The sequence below is a fragment of the Centrocercus urophasianus genome, unplaced genomic scaffold (assembly GCF_019232065.1).
Source record: "Centrocercus urophasianus isolate 14NV4802_14NV808 unplaced genomic scaffold, USGS_Curo_1.0 seq_26, whole genome shotgun sequence".
Taxonomy (NCBI): domain Eukaryota; kingdom Metazoa; phylum Chordata; class Aves; order Galliformes; family Phasianidae; genus Centrocercus; species Centrocercus urophasianus.
Genome location: NW_024884822.1, coordinates 14,556,666 through 14,579,672, shown reverse-complemented (window position 1 = coordinate 14,579,672; position 23,007 = coordinate 14,556,666). Strand labels below are relative to the sequence as shown.

Genomic DNA, 23,007 nt, shown 5'->3' with positions numbered 1-23,007 from the left:
CCATTTTTTTTTAAAAAATTTCTCAATTTTTTTTCCCCCCCCCCCCCCCCAAGAGTCCTGGCACTTGTCACAAAAAGACAAATGTAACACCTGTGAGTGAAAGTAAATGGCTTTGTACACATCTCTTGTCTTAGTTGCTGTCATTTGTCTCCACCTTCCTTTTCCCCTGCCGTGTTCATCATTTTAGTGGTCTTCCACCCTCAGTGTTCTCTTTAGTAATGATGCAAATGATGTTGTGGGTGATCCAGAATGCTCGGGTGCCTGGTCTTGTGCCTTTTGTACCTCAGAAGTTTTAGATGTTAAATATTTCTTCAAACCAAAGTTTTTAAGTTTTGTGTATGTGTTAATTTTATTGTATTTCTATGGATCAGGAGTTTTGAAATAAATGTTCTTTCAAAAATTTTTGTGTCCATGATGGATATCAGTACTGGGTTTAGGGAACAGGGGGCCTCTATTTCCTCCTTTTCTGAGGGTCTGTTTCTTCGTTACCCTTTCTTTTAGAAAAACAACATGGCTTTGGATGATGCTAAAGGTTGGAGCATGACACAATTCTTGCATCTTCTACTGAAGTTGGAAAGATTAATTTGTTTTGAAACTGTACTGTGAGAGCAGGCAGGCTGCACACTAATGGCCAGTGTGCAGAGTGATCTCAGTATCACAGTCATTATCAGAAGCCCTGCCCAATGTTACTTGTGAGGGGCTTTCAGGAAAACTTGATGCCCTTTCCAAGCAGTTGTGACCGTCCTTGATTGTAAGAGTAACTGTCACTGATGTAATGCTGACTGTTTTTCCCTATGGGAGCACTTGATCTGGCAGTTGTTAAGATCCCAACATATGAGACAGGCTTGTAATTAGAAGATGCTTCAATCAAACTGAGACCTTCAGTCAGTCCTGAAGTCAAACATAATGAACACTGGGTTCCTCTCCACAATATAGAGTGGAAAAAGTATGGAGAGAGCTAGAAGGTAACACTTAAAGCAGCTCTCAGGCAGTGCCAGTCTCCTAGACCATCCCCCTTTACCTGCTCCAGGCTCAGTGAAGCCGAGCAATTGTTTCTGCAGGGCAGAGTTTAGTAGTTGCTGCCTAATTTCACAGCACTCCTTTGCCTGCCATGAATGCTGTGGTTGTTGGCAGGCTGCTCAGAATATTTCATTTCTGACCTCTGCTTTTTCCTACTAAAATGTCTCAGCGCAGCATAAACGTGGGGAACAAGGAGCTTTGCTTTATTACAAGGCATTCAACATGACTGCCTTGCAGATGTGAAGAACTGACGGAGAGCCAAGCCCCCAATTTCTAGTTGGACCACTTTGATTCTGTGGGGAGGAAAAAGAATCTACTTAGGCTTTCTGTCAACATACCATGTTGACAGCTGAAGTTCACATCAGGCCTCCAGCCCAAAACCTGTACATCCTCCTCAAATTGTGGTGTTGGCTTGGGAATGCTGTTGTTAGCAGAGTTATATCACACTGAACCTTTAACACTGATTTTTTTTTTGCTTGTTTTCTCTAAGGAAAAGCTTCTTTTTTGTCCTCCAATTTGAGTGAGGCCATTCCTGAAGTGGATGCAGTAAGTGGGGATGCAGAACTGCTTGAACACTAAAACTGCTTATTGTGCTGTACTCAAGTTATGCTTACTGCTATTATGAGCTGAAGCATAATGCTTATTTCAGGGAGAAGAGCACATGTGACTTGGGGGCATTCCATAACCTCCCAGGCGTGTTTGTGCAGTTTGTCAGATTATATTCCCTGTTCTGTCTTGTATCAGGCTGAACAGAATATGATGGTAAGCCTAAAATGGAGCTCAAATAGTAGTCTTTAGACTTAGAATTCTTATGCTGGAACTCAGAGACGGAATTTCTGTAATGTTTCACTGCTGTGACAATGATAGATTCTTAAAGGTTTGGTTTGGACTGAATCTTCTGACACGTTGCTGACTCTGCTTTATTTTGTAGGGTCTGAGTATTTGGCACAGATATTTATGCTTTGGGATCTTTCAGAGCTCTTCAGGCCCTGCCTGTACTCACTGATGTGGTCTTTAGGTACTGATGGAAGCAGATACCATGTGAATTGTCATGGAGCCATGGTCTCTTATAACTGCTTTTGTACTCATAAGAAGAGCAGCCATCCCCAGACCTTGCTGGTAATCCACATCCACTGTGAGCATGTGGTTTCTTAAACCATGGCCTCAGTACAGCTGTGTGGGCATGTGGTGTGTTGCCAAGCAATACTGCAGCCCTCCGTGCAGATTAGGCATCACCTAAAGCACAAACACTCAGCGCTGTAGGCTCAGCAAAGGATGTTATCTTCTGTGTTAGAAACTGCTGTGTTCTGATTACAGTGAACAAGCATCTCCTATCTGATCATCTGAGAGGGGAAAACCAACATTTGGTCCGAAGGGTAGAGAGTGGCACCTGTGATGGTACAGGCAGCACTGCTGCTCCTCACGTCTACAGCAGCTCAGGTGCTGTGATGCCTTCCAGGCCTTTCTGCTGTGATCTCACAGCCTTTGCTTGGGTTCCACGTTGCCTTCCTTCACTTTCATCTCAGCTCTTGAATGAGAAGAAACAAACAAAAGACTTCCGACTCTGTGCGATGTGTGAACTCGTACGCTCTGCTCCCCCCCGCAGCCTCAGTCTGTCGCTTCCTCAAAAGTGTTCACTTTTTACTGCTGCCCAGCCCTGCTCTGCCTCCACCACACTGCACCATCTCAGCAGTACTGTGGGCTGTGAGAGGCAGCAGCAGCGCTGTCCTTGGGAGCCATAGAATCCTGGAATGGCCTGGGTTGCAAAGGACCACAGTGCTCATCCAGTTTCAACCCCCTGCTGTGTGCAGGGTCACCAACCAGCAGCCCAGGCTGCCCAGAGCCACATCCAGCCTGGCCTTGAATGCCTGCAGGGATGGGGCATCCACAGCCTCCTTGGGCAACCTGTGCCAGTGCCTCACCACCCTCTGGGTGAAAAACTTCCTCCTCATATCCAACCTAAACCTCGCCTGTCTCAGTTTAAAGCCATTCCCTCTTGTGCTATCACTACCCACCCTCATAAACAGCAATGGCTTTCATCCCTGGGGCTGGGGAGGACGCAGCAGGAGATTGGGGCTCCAGGAGAAGAGCCTTTGCTCCCTCCTGACTTCACACATCCCTTCCCAGGACAGCTTTCTTGTGTGCAATGCCAATGGTGGAAGGGCAGCTATGCCCCTGTGCTTGTGGGGAGAGCTCTGCACAGCCCGCATGGCTGTGGTTGGTTTGCACTCTCTGCTCTACTTGATGACCTGGGTTTTCTTGGTAAGCAGCAAGATACATTTGCAGGAAGTGGGAAACAGTGAGCAGAGTTTGGTTGTGAAGCCGTGAAAGCCGGGGTGCATCTAATCTTAGAGACAAACAGTAGCAAGGGGCTCATCTCCTACTGTTATTTACTGTGGTCACTTCCTCTAGGGTTGGTTCTTTGCAGGTTCTTTCCAGTGTTACGCTCTTCTGTTTCTCTTCTGTACCTGTCCTAAATTTGAAGACAGACACCAGAGTTAACACTGGGCATTGACACAGACCTGGGAACAAAATGGCACAGATGTGCTCCCATGTCAGAAAGAAACAAAACAAATAGACTACACACACTGCAGCCACAAAGTGCATGAAGCATTGCTTGCTGCAAGCACCGAGGCAGTGGCTAGGTGCTCAGTTTGCTACGTGTGAGCAGATATCTCCCCAAAACAGCAACATCCAATTTGAAATGCATGAAATGAAACTGAAAACAAACTCCCTCCTTCCCAAAGCCCTGCTTTCCTTGCATGTGAGTGATTCTTACCTTTTGGAGCAGTGGCCACCATGCTGCTGGCCCTTGGGGTGAAGGCATCACAATTTGCACAATGCAATCAATGTACGTTGTTCCATAGGATGAGTCATAGGAATCCAGTCACTGCACACTGTCTGCATGGTAAGGTAGTGAAAGATCCTCATGAAGAGGGGAAAACACAGAAGTGGCCCTGCCTCCTTGGCTCACTGTTTGTAGTAAACGTATTTTACCCAACTTTAGCAGCTTCTTTAACTCCTGGGGTAAGGTTGTGTCCGGCTGATGCCTGGGAAAGTTCATCTGATATCTGCAGGGTTTGGTGCATAAGAATAACCAGTGCCACCAATCCTGTCAGTGCAACTTGTGTCCCCTTGTGCAGGCTCATTGCCACCTGGGGATACCTCAGGGTGAGGCGTGCAGGGTGGGGGTCAGTGGAGGTAACACCCAGAGCCTGAGAGATGTTGGAGAGACTCATCCCAAAGTGTGACCTGATGTGGACACTTCACAGGGAACCCACATCAGGGGCAGGTCTGAGCCACCACACACACTCCTGAAACCTGGGAGATCAGAGCAGCAAAATGAGACACAGCTGAGCTCTGCTTCTGGCAAATGGTTTTCCTAGAAGGCTTCACACACCTGAGTGCCTGGAACCTGGCAGGGCTGGGTCTTGTGGGTTGGTGGGTTTGCTGGCAGCAGAATGCTGTGTGCTGCTCCTGCTTGGGACACTGAGCAGTGTAAGGTCTTCTTCGGGGTGTTGACAGAGGTTGCTCTGTGCCCACCTCCCAGGGCAGCATCCTCCCCTTTCTTGCTGCTTGTTGCAGGCCTGAAGCGGAGTGCCTGAGCCAGGTATTGGGATTACAGTTCTATTAAAATGGGGTGGCAACGATGCTTTCAGGAGCTGATTTTTGTTGTAAATAAATCTACCCTGGCTGCAAAGCAGCACTTGGAGAAATTATTTGGAGATGGCTGCAGTGCTTTTCTGAGTGGTGTAATCCTCCGCAGGTGCTTTGGGGTAGAGCAGCTATTAGTTCTGCAAGCAGCAGTTATGAGCAGACCTTTTCATGTGATGTGGATTGCTTGTAGGCCTGGAGGCATCTGAGATGTTGCATTATTAAGTTGATAGCTATAACTTGAAGAGCTTTGGAAATAAGGGCTATAGTGCAAGCAGATAGTGCCTCATGTTGTGTTTTAAGGCTCTTGCAATTTGGAAATGTTATTGTCATTGGGAAGCTGCAGAATTGGAAGAGCTGAGGCTAAGGAGAGTTCTGCAGAACCGAGATGCTGGGCTGAGTAACAGTAAGGATGAGGGGTGCTCTGCTGAGTCATTTGGATCCTGCCTATATTGCAGAAAAGTCACCTGCATGTCGGGAAGCTGCACTGTGCTTCCTGTGGGCTGCCAGGGCCGGGCGCTGCGGGATGGAGATGTGGCAGATGCAGGGTTTTGTGCTGGAGCTCTGCAGGGTGGGGATGTTACGAGTGCAGGGCTCTGTGCTGGGGCTCAGCCTGCATCTGCTGTATGTCACAGCCCTTTGCTGGGAATGCAGCTGGGCTGTGCAGGAAGCTGAGGCACAGCGATGACCACTGTGTGCATTCTCAGCTCCTGCTGCTCTTCAACCACAGCCTTATCGTGGGCCGTGGTCTGAGGGAGGGTGTTCCCTGCATCTCACCCCTTTCTTCTTGATTGTTGTAGCTATTGTCTATGACTCCTCAGAAGCTGAAATACATCGTGAATGTCCCCCATCGCAGACTGCACCCGTCAACATCTCCGTTCCTGTAGCATCCTGTCTGCAGCAGCAGAGCCAGCAGGTAAGTGTCTTTCCATGATGCAACTTGCTGATGCACTGAGGCAGCCTCTGACCTGTGAGAACAAGGTTTGCACTGGTGGTGCATTTTTCCCCCCCCCACCATTTCATCAAAATAAGCAATTCCTCAATGACAGTGTTCAAGCTGAAGCAGAACAGCCACTGTTTTGCAGTGTTTGACATTGAAGTGGGTTCTGGGGGGCATTGCTTTACAAAAACACAGTGCCTGGGTTCCAAGAGTGGGCACAGGTGGGTTGGTGCTGATTGCTGTGGATCCATTACTGAAGGGGCAGCAGGGCAATGTGCTTCCTGTGCTGCAGCTGCCCACGGAGGTGACTCAGACTCTGTCATAAGGGCTGGGAAGAGATGTTTAATTGGCAGTAATAAGAATTAAAATCCTTCTCACATGGACTGTATCACATGTAAAATATGCATGAAAACACGAGAGCCCAGCGCTTATGGAAGTTGTTAGAATGGAGACTGTGCTGTTGCCAATGATATCAGATCCAGATTTCACTTTCTTCTGATTGCCTTTGAGAATACTTGGAGTTTTGTGCTGCAAAGTCTGGATGAAGGTTCAAATAGCTTAGGAAATTGCATACAGAGAAATAGGGTGAGTTCAGGACTTCCTGAGCAGGAGCAGACTGGGTTTCTGGAGAACTGAAGCCTTTGGGAAATGATTTCTCTTACACTTCCCATAGAGATACTGGTGCTGGCGTCTGCAGTTCCAATCTACAGATTTCTGATGGAGTTGTACTGCAAGTGAATGATTTAATGCTTGCTATTTCTTCCTCTGACTTTTTCTTTTCGGAGTATGGTATTTTAAAATTATTTTCCCATTCTGTGTGATAGTGCTAATGTTATTAGAGGCGGTTCTGGTGCCTCTGAATAAGAAGAGGTGCTTTACCCCCTGCAGCTCCTTGCACTCATGACTGGAGGATGTGGCTAACAGCTCTGTCTTTAAAGAGAAAAACAAGGCATGAAATATCTCTGCAGTGATAAATAGGTACCGTAGCCTCAGCACCCCTTGTATTTCCTCACTCTTCGATAAAGGCATGGGAAGGGAGGAACCATTTCAGTGCTGAAAGTGTCTGACTGTGCCTCCTTTGGGTTAAATCCTGCAGGTTTGGCATCGTCGTCTTCCTGACTTGACTTCAGTATTGCTTTCAGATTGCTGTGGTGGTAGATGCTATCAGCCGTCCCTCTCAGTGGGCCTCTTTGTTTTTCCACAGAGGCATTGATGTTAAGCACAACCTGCACCAGAGTCTCTCATCATCTCTGCCCGCCTCTGGTTGCTTTCTCGTCCAAATCCCACGTTTTGTGATGGCCACATTAAGGCTCAGTGCGATTCCCTGCAGCTCACGGCTTGCTCTGCTCTCTCCAACCACTGAAGTGGTGATGTGGTGTGCACCCCTACAGCAGGGTGGGAGGAGCAGGGGGAGGGCTGCTCCAAGCGTGTCATTTGTACCAGAGGTCTGATTCATCTGTTGGAACAAAAGCTTGTGGTGTTACTTGTTTCCAGTGAAAACCTCCTGGTCGAGACATGAGAGCTGTGTGAATGCTGCCTTCTTTTCTCATTTCAGCTGCTGTGCGTGGTTGATAGGGATTGGTAGCATGAGATGGAGCTGGTGCATGCAGGTTGGGCAGGAGCTGTTGTGTGCATGCACTGAATGGCAGCACAGTGCTGGGGGCTCCTCCCTGCAGAGCTCTGGCAGCTCCCTGTCTGTGGGGATGGGCACCTGGCTCAGGTGGGACCCAGCGGCCACGGGACCTCAGGCAGTGTGGGTTCTGTGCTTGCAAGCAATGATTGCTTTGGGGTGAGCTGGTGCAGGAGGCCACCACCTCCAGCTCTGTGTGTCCCAGCACCTGCCAGGCTCAGGTGAGCAGCAACGCCTTCATCCCCGTTGCAGAGCTCACACATGGGACTTAGAAACCTGTGATCCAGAAAGCTGGATGTGTTGAGAAGTAAATGTCAATATGGAGATAGTGAGCTAGAGCTGTGTGTGGGTACAGTGGGAGTGACAGTGGGTGGCTTGGGTTTTACCTCTGTATGGACTTAAAGCAAATATGAATCATGCTCGGGGTGCTAGGGGCTTTCTGGTAAGGTCAGTGGAATATCAGAATGCCGTTGCTTCTGAAATAAGGCCAAGCATTGTGTTGAGCAGTAAAATTAATGCTGATATTCTGGAGGTAAGGGCAGAGTGGGTTCTTGGAGCAGAACACCAACATGGCTCAGCAAAATCAGCTGCAGGAGGTGTGGAATGGCATTGCCGGCTCCTTGAAATTATGGACTCCTCCACAGTAAATGCCTCTCACAAAAGCATGACGACTCTGCCAGCCATCATGGTCCATGTGTTGAGAGGTGCATCTGCATTTCTGTGAGGTTTTTGATCCTTGGAAATCGTGACATACTGCTAATATAGATCAGCCCTTCGTGTACGTGTTTGAGCAGGCAGTTCTGGGCACTTCTCAGGTTTGATTCTGTTCTTTCTCATTGGGTTGGACAGGAGCACTTCTGTTCATCTCTAGGCTGTATGAAGCCAAACTAAGCATTCTTTGGTTGCTTTCTGTTCTTTAAACAGAAGTATTTCCTGGAATAGCAGTGCTGGTGAGTGAGGAAGATGCATCTCCTGGAGTAAAGCACTAGAAGAATGGCGAGTTTGCACACAAGCAACGTGAAACAGTGATTTCAGGGATGAGAACCATTGCAAGACAGCCACTTTAAAAGTGGTTTGTTGAAAACCTGCTGCTTTTTGAAGTGTGCTGGGAGGTGAGATGGAACCAAGCACATGAGCAAATTCAGGTATTGCTCAGAGTGCTGAGTAGTGCTCTGTGAGGCAGGTTGAGTGCTGGCTGTCCCACTGGATGTGCATCATCTCTTACCTGCTTTCAGAGGTCACTGTGCTGTGGGTCTTTGCATAGCAGTCATTGTTCACCAGGCACAGGGAGTGCAGAGAGCTGAGCTGAGACCCACAGTGCAATCCCAGTGGCTGCTTTAGCACAGAGATGTCCAACAGCTTGAAACCTTCTGAGCATGCTAGAGAAACACTGCTTTTGCACAGAAGTGTGGTAATTCAGCAGCTCTTCTGCTCGTGTGATGTAAATTGAAAAGGAGTTATTGATGCCCCATCCCTGGAGGTGTTCAAGACCAGCTGGGTCTGAACTGGTGGGAGCAACCAGACCATATGATCCTAGAGGCCCCTTCAACCCAACCGTTCTGTGATTCTGTATTCTGTGATTCTAACGCTCAGTAAGATGCAAGCATCTCCTCTGACATCCCGCTCTGCACTGGATGCTGTCTGAGGTTTGATGGAAATGTTTTGGATAAATGTATGCTGAAAATCTCTGAAAAAACTGAGCAGAAGCTCTTTGGAGTGCAGTGAAAGGGCAAAACGTGAAGCATCCATGTTAGTTTGGTCAGATTCCTATTGAAGCTTAATGCAAACACCACCAACAAGCAACAGCTTCAGTGCAGGGTGGGATCTGGTGGTGCCACATCTCCAGCAGGATTGCTCTAGGTCCCATTGGTACACACTGAGCATCTCAGCCCCTTAGCCCTCATCCCCACGTGCAGACCCTCCCTGTGCCCACTTGACACATGTGAGCAGGTCAGGGCTGTGTTTGCTGCCCCTGTGTGCTCAAACCCCAGACCCAGCATCTCTCCCTGCGTCCCAGGTGCCACAAGCACGTTTCACATCTGATAACCACAGGCAGGGTAAATGATGACACTTGGCTGTGCGTGGTTGATAAAGTTTTAATTGACGTCTTTGGTTTTCAGTCACTTACTTGCATTAGCTCTTAGCACAGATTCATGTTTCGTGGGAGCCCCTCCTTGCCCCCCATTCCCAGGGAGCCCCACTGCTGCTGTGGGAGCTGCTCCTACAGCCTTTCTCTGCAGTGCTTCTGCAGCAGAGAGCAGCTGCTTTTGCTGCTGCCATCCAGATCCAACTCATCCCTCTTGATGTTCCTGCAGCTCTTTGTCTGGCTGAGCCACTTCAAGAATTCTTCCAGGTTGCTTCTGAATTTGGAGAAATCTGCTCTGATCTCATTGCAGGAATGTCCATGGGCTGAATTTCTCTAAAGAAAAAGAGTAGAGAGTGATGCAGGAGTTACAGAGGCACTCCATCCCAAGGCTCTGTAATTCCTCGGGGCTCTTAAGCTGCCTGGGATGAAGCTCCAGCCCCACAACACTTTCCACCATTCTTGCAGACCAGCAGTGAATGCAGCCCTGGCTATCATAGAATATCCCAGATTGTAAAGGACTCATATGGATCATCAAGTCCAACTCCTATTTGTACATCCAATTTCCCTCGTAATATCCATGTCCTGGAGAAACTGGGGAGCTTGGGATGCTCCGTGTGGTCCCAGCAGCTCTGTGCTCTCTGAGAGAACTAAGAGGAGACTGAGGCAGCTCAGCAAGCTCAGCAAGCCTGGGCAGGTGGAGAACTGCAGGGAAATGTTTGAAATTACCACTGAACAGCAGAAGCTTACCTTCAGAATTGTGCAGTTGTCTCTCAGCTTTCTCATATCGCTTTTAACTATCTTCATACATGGAGATTCCAACTTGTTTAGCTGGTGAATAAACTTCTCAGTGTTGTTACAGGCACAGTTTGTGCTCTAGAAGGAAAAAATGGGAAAGAAAAAGGCATTCTGGTTTGTAGGAGGATGTTAATGGTCCATAAACCATCTCGAATAAATCACCTACAATTTTTCTCTGGAGATACTTCTTAGTTATACCTTCCCTTAAGAGTACGTGAGTGCAGCATTTGTAACTATTACAGACACAAATTCTGCAGAGGAAGTGCAGCTTCTGTCTATGGAGGATTTGACAACTCTTGGAATTAAGTTCCTTTTGGATGAGAGCGTTTTGTCTTGGGTGTAGGATGCTCATAGATAGCTACTCCAAGCAGTTCTCCTTGTAATGCATCATTTAGTGAGAAGACCTTACAGACATTGCTGGAAATCTCTCCTGAACAGCATTAAAAAGAACACAGAGATGCTGAGGAGGATGCACCATCGGAGAGCTGCTAGAATGGGATGCTAGCCACGTTCAAGCAATTTTTTGAACAATATAACATGATACTAGGGAAAGAAGCAGAGCATTCAGGACTGTCCCTGAGCCAGCCTTGGGTCTTCGTGGTGGCCCTGTGCCCCTCCTGGGCCAGTTTCTGAGCGCAGGTCCCCCCTACCTGTGGCTCACAGAGCTGTTCTGGAGCCCATAAGCCCTTCACTGCCATTGGGCACGTTGTCTTGAAATGTGCCCAGAGCTTTACTCTCATATATATACAGTTATACCGTAAGCTGGTAAACTGTGAGTCCTCATAGCAGTAAGACACGAGAAACGGCCATTCCTTACCTTTATGCAGGTCGGCGTGTTGAGCAGCTCCTGAAAAAGACAGAAACCTCCATGTTACAAATTGGAAATCACCTCGAGAGGCAAATCTGGCGTGGGGCAAGTGGAAAAGGGTTTACATTTTCATGCGTGTTTTCATTTTCAAGTAAGCAAAGCATTTCATCAATGATGGCAGATTTGGTCTTGCCCTGCAGAAGCGGTATTTCCTTTGGAGGCAGGCAGTGGCTGGATGCGCTCCAGCCGCACAGCAGCAGCAACAGCACGTATGGATGCATTTGGAAGGTGCTGCACTGGAGGCTCGGACTCCAACCTGAAGAGTGTGTTGAATTCAGGCTCCTCTCTTCTGGCTGGGCTCGCTTATATAGAGAAGCTCATATGGGCAGGATGTGATTACTCTCTTATCTCATTTACAAATCGATAAAGTAGGAAATAGGCGACAACTTGAGCCTTCGAATTAGCAGCATATCTGATGCGAGAAGTGTTTCTGATTAATGGTCCTGTAAACTTCCTTACCCCTCTAACCCTGTGCTTCTGTGCAAGCAGGAGCCATGCGAGGGCACTAATGTTGTGCAAGGTGCTGCCAAAGCAGGACTTGTTAATGCCCGAGGAAATTATTCTAGCAGCACAGCCTGGAAGACCATTGCTTCTCATCAGAGGAGCCTGCGTTCTATATTGCTGCATTTTATCCTGCTTTAATGGTTTGAGTGCCTCTGTAGCTGATGCCAGCTGAAGATGGAGCCCTCGGGGTCAAAGCAATTGTCTGCAATGTGACCTCGGCAGCACTGTGGGAGCAGAGGTTCACGTCCATCTATAGCACTGCCATTTCCTATGGGAAATGTCTTTTTTCTGACCTGTCAGTGAGACAGAAGGTCGTTTGTTTGCCATAATTAGTAGGAGCGGGGAGCAGACCTTATCCAGACATCGCTAATTTTTCTGACAGTCTTCATTCTCAGCTGTCAGCTGCAGCTCCGCGTTCTGAGGGAACTGTCTGTAGAATGGAAGTGTGGTTCATTGTGTGGCCCTTATGCAGCACCTCATGGGGGCAACTTTGGAGCTTGGTTTCACTTGCATTTGTGAATGTGTGAGCCAGAGGGAAAGGGGCTGGAATGAGGTGGAAACTGTAGCAGTGCCTGGGGGGTGTGATGGGGGAAGGTGGGCTCAGGGCAGGGGAACTCAGGAGGGGTTCAGCTCCTGGTAATGTGGTGTTGGGAGAGCAGAATTTCAGAGCGACTGGGGAACCAGGGCTGGGGGAGCTCTGCAATATTGCAGCTTTAAAGGGAAAAAGTCATGTAATTAGTTCCATGGTGGGAGGCAAGGGATAGTATGGTTCATATGGGGAGTGGCATCTGAGGGAGGCTGTGGTGAGAAAACACTCCTGACCATGGGGAAAAGTGGAATTATTGGTGACCAGCACTGGAGCTGCCAGATGGAACAGTGGGAGACTTTGATGTCTGCCAGCACAGCCCCTGCTGTCCCACTCCTTGCCTGCTCTGTGGCAGCTCTGACTTCAGCTGAGAGCTGTAAGGAAGGCATTTTGCAATGGCAGAAGTGAGCCTGGCAAGTGCTGTTGGGACAGGGTTAGCACAGAGCCAGGCTCTCAGCTGGAGCACATCGATGCAGAGCTTTGCAAATATCCACATCAGCCTGTGCCAGCAGAGCGTCTGGCCTGAATATGTCCCATATGTTCCCCTTCCTTCTATAAATCTGTTGGATTTCTAGAGGCAGTATTTCAAACAAAATGCCTGCTGAAGTGCAGGAGTGGCAGGTTGGTTTTACTGGAAGCGATTAGGGAAATCCTCGCTGTTGGTTCAGCCCGCATTTTACTTTGGAGAGCTCTTAATGTAATAAGAGAATTTGAGGCTGGATGGTGTTTTAAGCTCTTTGTCTATATATGTTTTGGATTATCCCTACTAGAAAACACATAATTGCACGTTCCCTTTGTTCCCATCACTTTGCTGCTCCTTTTCTGCCGATTTGCAGAGTGGGTGCTGCCCTCCTCAAGCACGGTGTGAAGGTTCTCCAGCAGCAGCTGTATGGGAGGTGCCCACCAGTTCTGCCATGATTTCCATCACTAAAGACAGTTCTGAGTCATTCTCTTAAAAAAACCCCACAAACTTCAGTCCCAAACTGCTCAGGAAATGGCTTCTGGCCCCTCACTTCCCAACCAAGGAACTCAGGCTCTGCAGGCTCTGGCCGTCCAGCAGCTTGGGGCAGAAGTGATTGAAATGAGTTGTTGAAGAGAATGTTTAAATGTGCTAAGATGGTATAGTGAATGATGGAAAACCAACAAAGGTTTTTCTGCTTTCTCTGATGTAAGCTTCAGAGTCTCCTGGCAATGGCATGGAGCAGGAGGTGAGGGCAGGACCTGCATCTCCTTTGCCTTTCCCACGTTTTAGATGGATGTTTGCCCCAGGGGAGCTGCAGGCTGCTGCCCACTGCCTCTGTGCTCTGTATGAGGATGTAACAGCTCGACCCACAAGGTGCAAGCCACAGTATGGGCTGCATCTTCAGCCAAACCATTAGGCAAATATCAGCACCTACTAAACCCTTTTTCTGAACATTTCATGGCAGATTTGGAAGCATCCTCTTTCATCTGTGGAAGGACCACGTTGGCCCATCATCAAATGCAGTTAAAGCTGTTTGAGAGAGGCAGTGAGATGTTATCAATACAAAAGGTCCTGTGTCTTGCTCTGCTGGTGCAGCGTGCTGGCTGTGGCAGGAATCATCACTGCTCCTTAACCTCCCTGTGGTCCTTGGTCCTTTGTAATAGAAAGATGCTCTCTACCAAAAACACGATGAGAAAAGCTGTTGGCATTTGTAACCGTCTGGAGACTTTCTGTGGTTGCCAGTGGGGAACATTGCGAGATGGGGAAAACAAGCACTCACAGCCCTCCAAAGTGCAGCAAAACCACGAGTGCCTAAGATTTGGTGTTTGCACACAGAGGTAACAGCATCCCCAGCAGGAACTGCAGGAATGCTGCAGGGCCCTCAGGCACACGGTCCCTTCTGCGGCTTTGTTCGCAGCCTCTCCGTGCTCTTCCATCTTTCTGCGTCAGCCTCAGCCTCTGCAGCCCGGCGCAAGGCGTCGCGCATCCCTTCCTCTCCTCCCTCCAGCCCTCGTGTCACGCTGCGGGCTTTCGGCAGGAGAGGAGTGCCGCCTAGAGAGCAGCCTGCGCCAGCAGCACGCGGACCGCTGGTATTGCTGCTGCTTTATTCCTGAGGAGCAGCGCTTGCCAAACCTCAGCGCGCACCGACTGCGACGCATCAGCCGCAGCGAGGCGAACCGCTTGATTTGGGAGCTCGAAAAGCAAAAGCTCGGCTGGGGGGACCTGGTTACAGCACAGGGGATGTCAGTGGTGCATGGAGAGGGCTTCAACGAGCAATAGGAATGTGCCATCGGGGTGTGCCTGTGGTCCCCCTGGAAGTGACTGGAGCCCTCGGCCACTGGAGCTCCCTGCATCACAGCGGATCGTGGCCCCTCTCAAAGCACCGCTTCCCTCACTGGAAGGCTGTAAGCATCATTGCTCACGATGGTAAAAATCACATCATCTTTTGGCATCCGTGGGTTTTGGCTAACACTTACTTGGCTTGGAGTCAATCCCATTGCCCGTGTTTATTCCTCATCTGGCACTGCTGCACTCAGTGGGCTGCACTCCTGCAGAACGAGCGGCGTTGACATGGATCACCAACAGGCCAAGTTGCTTCTTCTAAGCACCCAGCATTGGCTAAGGATTTATTCTGGAATACCTTTGGTATGCACAGTGATAATGACACCTTTTGGTTTTCCCCTTGTTCACGCTCTGGCTGCTGTTTCTGTCCTTTTGCAGCCCTTGAGAAACTCCTCTCCAGCAGTTATTAAAAATGCTAGCAAACTGCTCAGATGTGTCAGCTCCCTTCTGAGCCTCCCGTGGGCTGTGGCATTCCCCGGGCAGCGATTTGCAGGGCATCCTGTAGGCACAAGTGCTGCTGCTGGAGATGCCCTTCCTCAAGCAGAGCACTTAGGAAATTTTATCCAGGTGTGCAGCAGTAGGTGGTGATGATGGGATTGTGAAACAAAGAAATTCCAGCAGGAAAATCCCAGCAGGAGGGAAGGTATGCATGTGATGCTCCGCGGGGATGTGGGTGCAGCCGTGGGCTGTGGCTGCTCCCATCCCATCCTGCCCCAAAGGAGGGTTTTGCCACGTGTTTTCCTTCTTCTGTGTGGACGAATCTTCCTGAAGTCAGAACATCCAGCTGGGGGGAAGGCAAGGGGCAGCAGTCAGCTGTCTGTCCCACAGTGCACAGAAGAACAGCCACGTGGGCTACTTTCATCCCAACAGGAAAATAGATGTGGTGGTTCATGGTGTCCAGACCCTACAAAGAGGTATCAGCCATCTCTAAAGCTGCCCCAAAACTGCTAGAACCTCACCATTAGGAGAGACTGATGAGATCAGTCTGGCGTTGTCCGGTCAAACATCCCTTAAAGCACCACAAATCACCACAAAGGAAACGATGACAGTTACACATTTGTGCAAGAGATTTATTTTGCATAGATTCCATTAGAGTTTGATTACATTTCATAGAGTCCTGCATGCGAAATTCCCAAATATTTTACTGTGCGAAATGCATACGCAACGTCTTGGCAGCATTCGGGTCTTGGAGAACAGGTAATTTGCACCTCACTTTTTCTTATATTTTAAAACAATTGCCACTGCCTTTGTAGCACAGTGATGTTCTTCAGCTCGGAGAGGCGCCATTTAAAAGCAACATCCAACGTCCCATCCTTGGAGGAGACTGTTCACCAAAAAGTGCTGTCCACCCTCCTAAAAAGATGCAAAAATTGAACTGAAAGCATCTGCAAACTTCAGGAGCAGGAACAAAGTGCTGACCCCAACGTGTGGCCAATGCATGGTACAAAATGGTGCACCAAGCTCCTCCCCACGCACCAGTGAAGTAAACAACTACTGCGTTTCTTCATCATGAAAATAAATAACTTGAAGTTCCTACCAATAAATAGAATAAATACGAATAATTATAGGAATAAATAACGTCTCCCAGGAGCTTTGCTTGTCAATGAGGGTGTGCAAAGGAGGGTTCACGGAGCTCCGTGGCATGGCAGGCTGCTCTGCAGTTATGTTGTCTCCTCCGAGAAGCCATACATGTTCAGGAACTTTAATAGTTCTTCCAAATTCTTGAAAAAGTCATAGTTTTCCATTGGCTCCCACTTATGTTTCTGGGGGACGGACAAAGGAGAAGAGTCAAACCAATGTAATTTGGACACACGAGCTGTATTTTGTTTCTTGACTGGTGGATTGTTTCGTTCTGTCCTTTTTAAGACCACGGAGGTACCAAACCAGGAGGCAGCTTCAGCAATGCACACATTTTGCTGTTGCCTGGACAAACACTGGGATTTGTACTAACCCAAACCCCATAGAACAGCGAGCAGAAAATCCACCCTGGACCTACCAGCCACCCAGTGCACGTCTCCCTGGCAGCAAAGATACTCCGGAGTTTGCGGATAAGCTGCCGTAGTTGCTTCTTTCTGCTGCTTTCCAGGACCTTAATGAATTCTTCCAGGTAGACGACTGCATTCTCTTCCCCTTGCTCCATCATGAGAATTATGTTATTCTGCAATAACAAAGCACAGACTTTTCTGTATCGCCTCATGGAATCACTAAGGTTGGAAAAGACCTCCCAGATCGCTGAGACCCATTCCCACTGTACCCACTGACCATGTCCCCAGTGCCTTCAGAAGGGGCTCTGATCTGCCTTGTGATAAGAAAGAGCCAGTGCTGGTGGAAGCAAGCTCTTACTCGTGGCTCTGATCAAGGCAGCAGCTGAGCACTGATTTTTCAGGGAAAGATTTTGCCTTGAGTGAAGCCCATAGAGGAGCAACCATCACAACTCATTGGTGGCATGGTAGCCAGGGGACACCTCTTCCAAGTGCACAAAGGATGAGCTCTGTCAACTGCCAGATCCTCCTTTAATCTCCAAAAGCTCATGGCCACACCATGGGCATGCAGCACTGCAATGTGAGCTGAAACACGACCTTACCGGAGGCACGGTTTCATTGCTGCCCTGCAAGAGATTGTTAAAAAACCACATTAGCAGATGCTCCGCCAGAACAAAAACTCAGGCGTGCAACAAAAAGCAAACAGAACAGGCGAACCTGTAGTCCCTGAACGTCTCGAATGACTTCCTTCCGGAGGGAGATGATGGGGCAGCCCTTGACCAGCGGCAAAGGGCTGGGGCAGCTGGGGGCCCAGCAGGACAGCAGCAGGCAGAGCAGCAGCAGCATCGTGGCGAGGCACCGCGCTCCTCTCGTGGGCTGGGTATGGCTGCATCCTGGCTTCCTTTTATACGTGCGCCGTGCGAGGAAATGATTAATACCTCACCACAAAGAAGCTCAAGCTGAAGGCGAGAAGTCACCTGTAGAGTGGAAGCTGTTACTTTCTTATCTGCCGGGGGAAACTACATGTGTCTAAAATAAAGACTCCCCCAGAAGTTCAGTGGCTGCTGTGCAATTCAGATGTTTGAGCCCATCTTGCTTTCAGGAACTGAAGCAATTTTATGATGCTGAAAGTATTGGTACGAGATAAAGCTTCCTAAACATCACCCAGACCTTCACGCTTACATGTACTGACATGTACCTGTGTTACTGTGATTACTCAAGGTAACACCCATTTATTGCCCCTTTGCTCTGCATTGGGTGACTTCATCTGAAGCAGTGCATCCAGATGTGGAGTCCTCAGCACAGGATAGACATAAACCTGTTGGAGCATGTCCAGGGGAGGGCCATGGAAATGATCCAAGGCGTGGAACACCTCCTCTTTAGGACAGGCTGAGAGCTGGGGCTGTGCAGATGGAGAAGAGAAGGCTCCAGGGAGAGCTGAGAGTGACCATTCAGTACCTAAATGGGCTGTAAGAATGAAGGGGACAGACTCTTTAGCAGGGTCTGTGTGGTAGGACAAAGGGAAATGATTTCAGACTAAAAGAGGGGAGCTCTAGATTGCATATTGGCAGAGGCTGTCCAGAGAGGCGGTGATGCCCCATCCCAGGTCAGGCTGGAGGGGCTGTGAGCATCTGATGGAGCTGTGGGTATCCCTGTTCATTGCAGAAGGGTTGAAAGAGATGGCCTTTAAAGGTCTCTTCCAACCCAAACTGTTATATGATTCTATACTTCTCCCTCAATTAATACTCCTTAATGCTTCCCACCACTCACATTTACAAGCTGATGGATTGCACGAGCCCTTCTGAAAGCAGGCATGGGTTGCGGGGCAGCCTGTCCTCCCTGCCCACACGACTCCAATGCCTCATGGATTGGTTTCCTGCCTTGCTGAAGTCCCCTAACACAGTCTCTCCACTTTCCCTGCAGTCAGCAGAGTGGCATTACCCCATAGCTGAGGCTGAGCCGCTGTTCTACTTTGGTGGTAAGCAGAGGGAGGCCAGCTTTGCCTCATGCCAACAAGGGGTTTGCCTCTGTTCAGTGCATCCCCATGATGCTCATCTGCTTTCTTTACAGAAAACTCTCTTCTGATCATAGAGATTCCACAGAGGCCGTGCATCACCCACGGTGGGAAGCAGAACCACTGGCTCAGCCCTCTCCTGCATTTGCTCTCCTAGAGAAAGGGTGTCTATGGTTGTGTGCATGGCCAGCCCTGCTGAGGTTGGCGAGGAGAAAACAGAATGTTTGTTTCAAAGGGAATTTACGGGTCTCAGGTAGATGAGTGCACATTCTGTGCATTGATCATAACCAGCTGTGGTGGAATCTCTGCCCTTGGAGGAGGCAGTGGGAACTGATGCTCATCTCACAGCTGGCTGAAGAGATGAGTCTCTGCAGGAAGGGCAGAAGGGAAAGGAGTGGGCAGCATGGACCTTTACTGTTGGAAAAAAAAGAACTGCTCGGTTGGAACCCCACCTTGTTCTCTTTATTCTTTTTATAGCAGCTAATGACATGCAAATACATTCTTAGATTGCAGCCAGGGTGGAAAAAGAAAGACCTGATAGCATCAGAAAGGAGGATGGAACTTGCGGTGTGCTGCTGTGCGTACACCTAGGGCTGGTCTCTGACACGCTGACTCATTTGCAGACATTCAGAACAGAAACCGCTGCGGCCACTCTGCTCATCTCATCGGATCAGAGCTGACCTTTCTTTCCTTTCTGCAGCACGGGGATGCTTCTGTGGGATGCTTCTGAGGGCGCGGGGAGTTCCCAACAGCGCTGTGGCCAACCCCACCTCCTCCAAAAAATCCGGGCAGGATTTGTGTGAGGGCGACGTGGGGCTCCGATCTGATTTCACTGATGTGATTTCACTGATATGATTTCACTGGGCAGAGCCATCTGAAATACACGGGTCCTCCCCAAATAGAGAACTCAATCAATGAGCAAAAAGGGGGCTGGGTCTGTTAAGCATTGTCTGAAAGCCAAATAGAAAATTCGCTGTGAAACTGAAAAAAAATAACAAAATACGAAGGGAATATGAACAAGTCTGATTTTTTTGTAGTGGTCCTGTGTGGAATAGGAGTTGGACTCGATGCAGATGGGTCCCTTCCATCTCTGGATGTATTTTCGTTATTGACTCTGGTTGCTCCTCCGATCAACCTCCTCACACTTGCATCAAGCTTCTTTCTATGTGTTCTTGTGCAACCTATAGGTGCTTGTGCTTCTCCCTATGCTGATAGCTGACAGCAGCACTCCTGGACATCCAGACGGATGTGATGGGCTCCCAGCTCCCCTGCTTGGCCCTCCCATGCATCTCCACTCATCCTGAATGTAGAAGGCCAAAATGCGTTTATAGCATTTGCAGCACACTTTGCACGGCAGCATCGATACCTTCCTGCCTCAGCACTGCAAGGAGTTAAAAGCATTGCAACTCTGTGGTCTGCCCCTGCAGAGTGAAGGAAACCGAGCTTCCCCATGCAGCTCAAGGGGAGCTCTAACGTTGTTTAGAAACAGCAGAAAGTAAAATCGTCGCCGCTGGTGACTGTGCTCAGCCAACACATCTGCAGCAGCTGTGCAGCCCCGCTCCCAGCCGAGGACATTCCTTCCCCATGCCGTGCTCTGGCTGCAGCTGCTGGTCCCTGTCTGGTGTCTGCAGAGTGATCTGTTCCTGGAAGCAGGCCTGAGCACAGCACAGCTGGGTGAAGCCACGCGCAGGGCTGTGAGCCTTGAGGTAACCGCTGGGCACAGGATGGCTTTTCCATTAACAGAAAGGTATTCCCCTTGTTTTTTATGGCTTCCTCTGTGATTACTCCAAAAAATACCTGTGAGTCACAGTGGCATGCCCTTTCCTTACACTTCCAGGAGGGTGTTATACAGATGTGTGAGCTCGGAAATCAGTCCAAGGCCAACTCATTTGTCGCATCTTGGCTGCTGGACCCCTGCCTGCGTTGCCTTTGTTTAGGGGGCTGTGCCTGGGCAGCCTCTCTTAGGGGGGATTAGCAGGTCTGGATGTCTTTGGACTCATGGGCTTTTTTTGTGGCTCACCAGCTTTGGGGAAAGGAAGGGAAATTTCCCTGCTTGCTCAGAGGTTCTGCCTTGGAGAGCCAAAGCTCTTTCAGGCGCAATTAGAAATTTGGAGTTTCATGGATTCATATCTCGGTTTGGGTCAGAAGGGACCTTTAAGTCCATCTGCTCCCACTCCCCACAGTGAGCAGGGACACCCACAGCTCATTGCTCAGAGCCCCCCAGCCTGACCCGTGCTGTCAGCAGGGAGGGGCAAGGGACTCCCTGGGCAACCCGTACCAGTGTTGAATTCCAAAAACAAGCATCCCCTGTGCCTGCCCAGCTCCAATGGCTGGCGCACAGCCCTAGGCTCAGCTCCATGCTGCCCCAGCTCCCTGGGAACCACTGTGCTCCTTGGGAGCACCCTCACCTCCTGCAGTCCTGCTGCTGCTCCCAGACGTGTGCAGAGCCTTTGGCTGGAACTCAGGCCAGCAGCCGGGCAGCGTTTAACAGCAGTGATTCACAGCCGGAGAAGGCACTGTCTGAAACCCTGCAGATGACCCAAACAATTTGTAATGGTGCTTTTGAGTGCGCTGCACCACCCACCGGCCATCTCACATTTGGCTCTGAGAGTGGGCTGGCAGGAAGGGACAATTAATTCCTCAGTTGCAAAACTACCGTGTATTATTGAGAAAAGGACCGTATTCCAAACACCATTGTGTGAAAGCAGGATAACATTTGGCAGAAAATGTAAATAATTTATGACTTCTGACAAGTGACTAATAAAAGATGAAGATAAAATAGGAACAAAATAATAAGGGAGAATGAGTAATCCACCAAATCCTTCAGGAAAAGAAAAAGGGGAATTTCTCTTGAATATGAATCCAGATTTAGCAGCTGACTGCAACTTGATGGAGTCAAGCTGCCTTCACCTGGCTGTGACAGCACCGTCATCTCCATCAGGACTGTGATGCCACCCCTGAGGCACTGTCCCTTCTTTCAGGCTAGGAGGCATCACCCAGAGCAGTGTTGGACAGGAGAGGAGGGGAGAAGGGATGGAGCAGAGGGACAGCTCTGCCCCAGGGGCCCTCCAGCAGGGAGCTGGGTCAACACTGCTCTGTATGATGCGGATGTTGATCCAGGCTGCAATGGGAAGTGGCCTCCTGGGCACCAGGATGCATGGCACAGCCTCGGGGTCATGGCTGGGTCTGGTCCTGTGAGACCAGAGCAGATGTTACTGTGAGGATCTCCTCTCTTATCAAATAAGCAGCAGCCTCCCAAAGCTCAGTGTGCTCCTTGCAAGCGACCTGCACTGCTGCATCATGATCTCACAAGTCCCTTCCACTGTGCAGAACAGGCGCTCAGCTTTCCCGCTGGGGATGTACGAAACACAACAACAATTTCACAGCAAACTTCTCCTTCCCATGCGAGCAGGTCTGCAGCTGCCCTCAGGAGGCAAAGTCTGAAGGCAAATGCGCTTCACTGAGCTTGATGATGCAAGATTCTTATCAGCAGTGTTACAGCAGTGAGGCAGCAGTGTGGCATCAGTGCTCCACGCATCGGTGAAGCCACGCCAGCGACATGAGTGTGCCGTCTGCCTGAGGCTGGGCAGCCCCTGCCCCTCTGTTTGCACATCAGTCTGCCGATGGGCTTAGCAATATTTGGGTTATTGATGAGCTGGCGTGGGATGGGAGCTGAGGGCAGGGCTCTGGAAATGCTGGTAGAGCTGAGCTTTTCTCAGGGCTGAGGCACATCGGGGTGGTGGGGAGGAAGGGGGCTGCATCCTGACAGCATCACAGCCATGGGGTCTGGGTCTGTCCTGCAGGCGCAGCTCCAGCTGTCTGCTGCCTGGGCAACACTCAGCCTGTGCCCATCCAGAGCCAGCCTGGTGCTGACTGTGTTTATTAACGCTTCTCTTTTCCCTTTTGTGCTTCTCAGAATTTCCTGGACTGCTGTGCTGGGAATGCTGAGCTTGAGCAATGTTTTCTACTTAAAACATTGCATTTTTTCTTGTTTTCATGTGCCTGTGAACCCACAACTTCCCATTTGTCTGAAGGATGAATTAGAGTATAAAACATTCAGGCAGGATTTAAAATAATGCATGTGAAAAATTAAACACTTCATCGCTAATTCAAACCATCGACACTCGGTAGCAGCAGGAGTCTCTGGGGTGATTCTTGTTACTGCTGGGATCTTTGTAGCACCAGTGAGATCACTGAGGACCAGAGATTGTGCTGCTTAATGCATGGGGTGCAGCCAGACTTTCACTGCTTTAGGGAAGAGGTCCATGGCTCAGTGTCAGCCATCCAGCTCTGGTGGGAATGCAGTGCACACCCTGTGCAGGGGTCTGGGGGGCTTTGCTGGGTTGCTGTGGGAAAACGTCTGTCCTGTCCACCTGTTTGTCCATCCATCCATACGTCCATCCATCCTTCTGTCCATTCATCTGTCTATGTACCAGTCTATCCAACAGTTTGTCCATCAGTCTGTCTGTGTAACCATTCGTATGTCCGTCCGTCCATCCATCCATCCATCCATCCATCTATCTATCCATCCATCCATCCATCCATCCACCCACCCATCCATCCATCCATCCATCCATCCATCCATCCATCCATCCATCCATCCATCCATCCATCCATCCATCC

At 49.4% G+C, this 23,007-nt stretch overlaps 1 protein-coding gene across 3 annotated transcripts in view; it reads left to right on the top strand.

The window, feature by feature from the left end:
* Positions 1-5,422: 5,422 nt before the first annotated feature.
* The window catches only part of ACSL6 (acyl-CoA synthetase long chain family member 6), a 69,726-nt gene continuing 52,141 nt past the window's right edge, over positions 5,423-23,007 (top strand). For 2 of the 3 annotated variants that reach the window (XM_042826409.1, XM_042826407.1), the window contains exon 1: positions 19,901-20,131. The gene's annotated coding sequence lies outside the window, so the exon portion shown is untranslated. Of the gene's footprint in view, positions 5,591-19,900; positions 20,132-23,007 lie in introns of those variants that run through there. The other variant, XM_042826408.1, reaches the window with a different exon arrangement.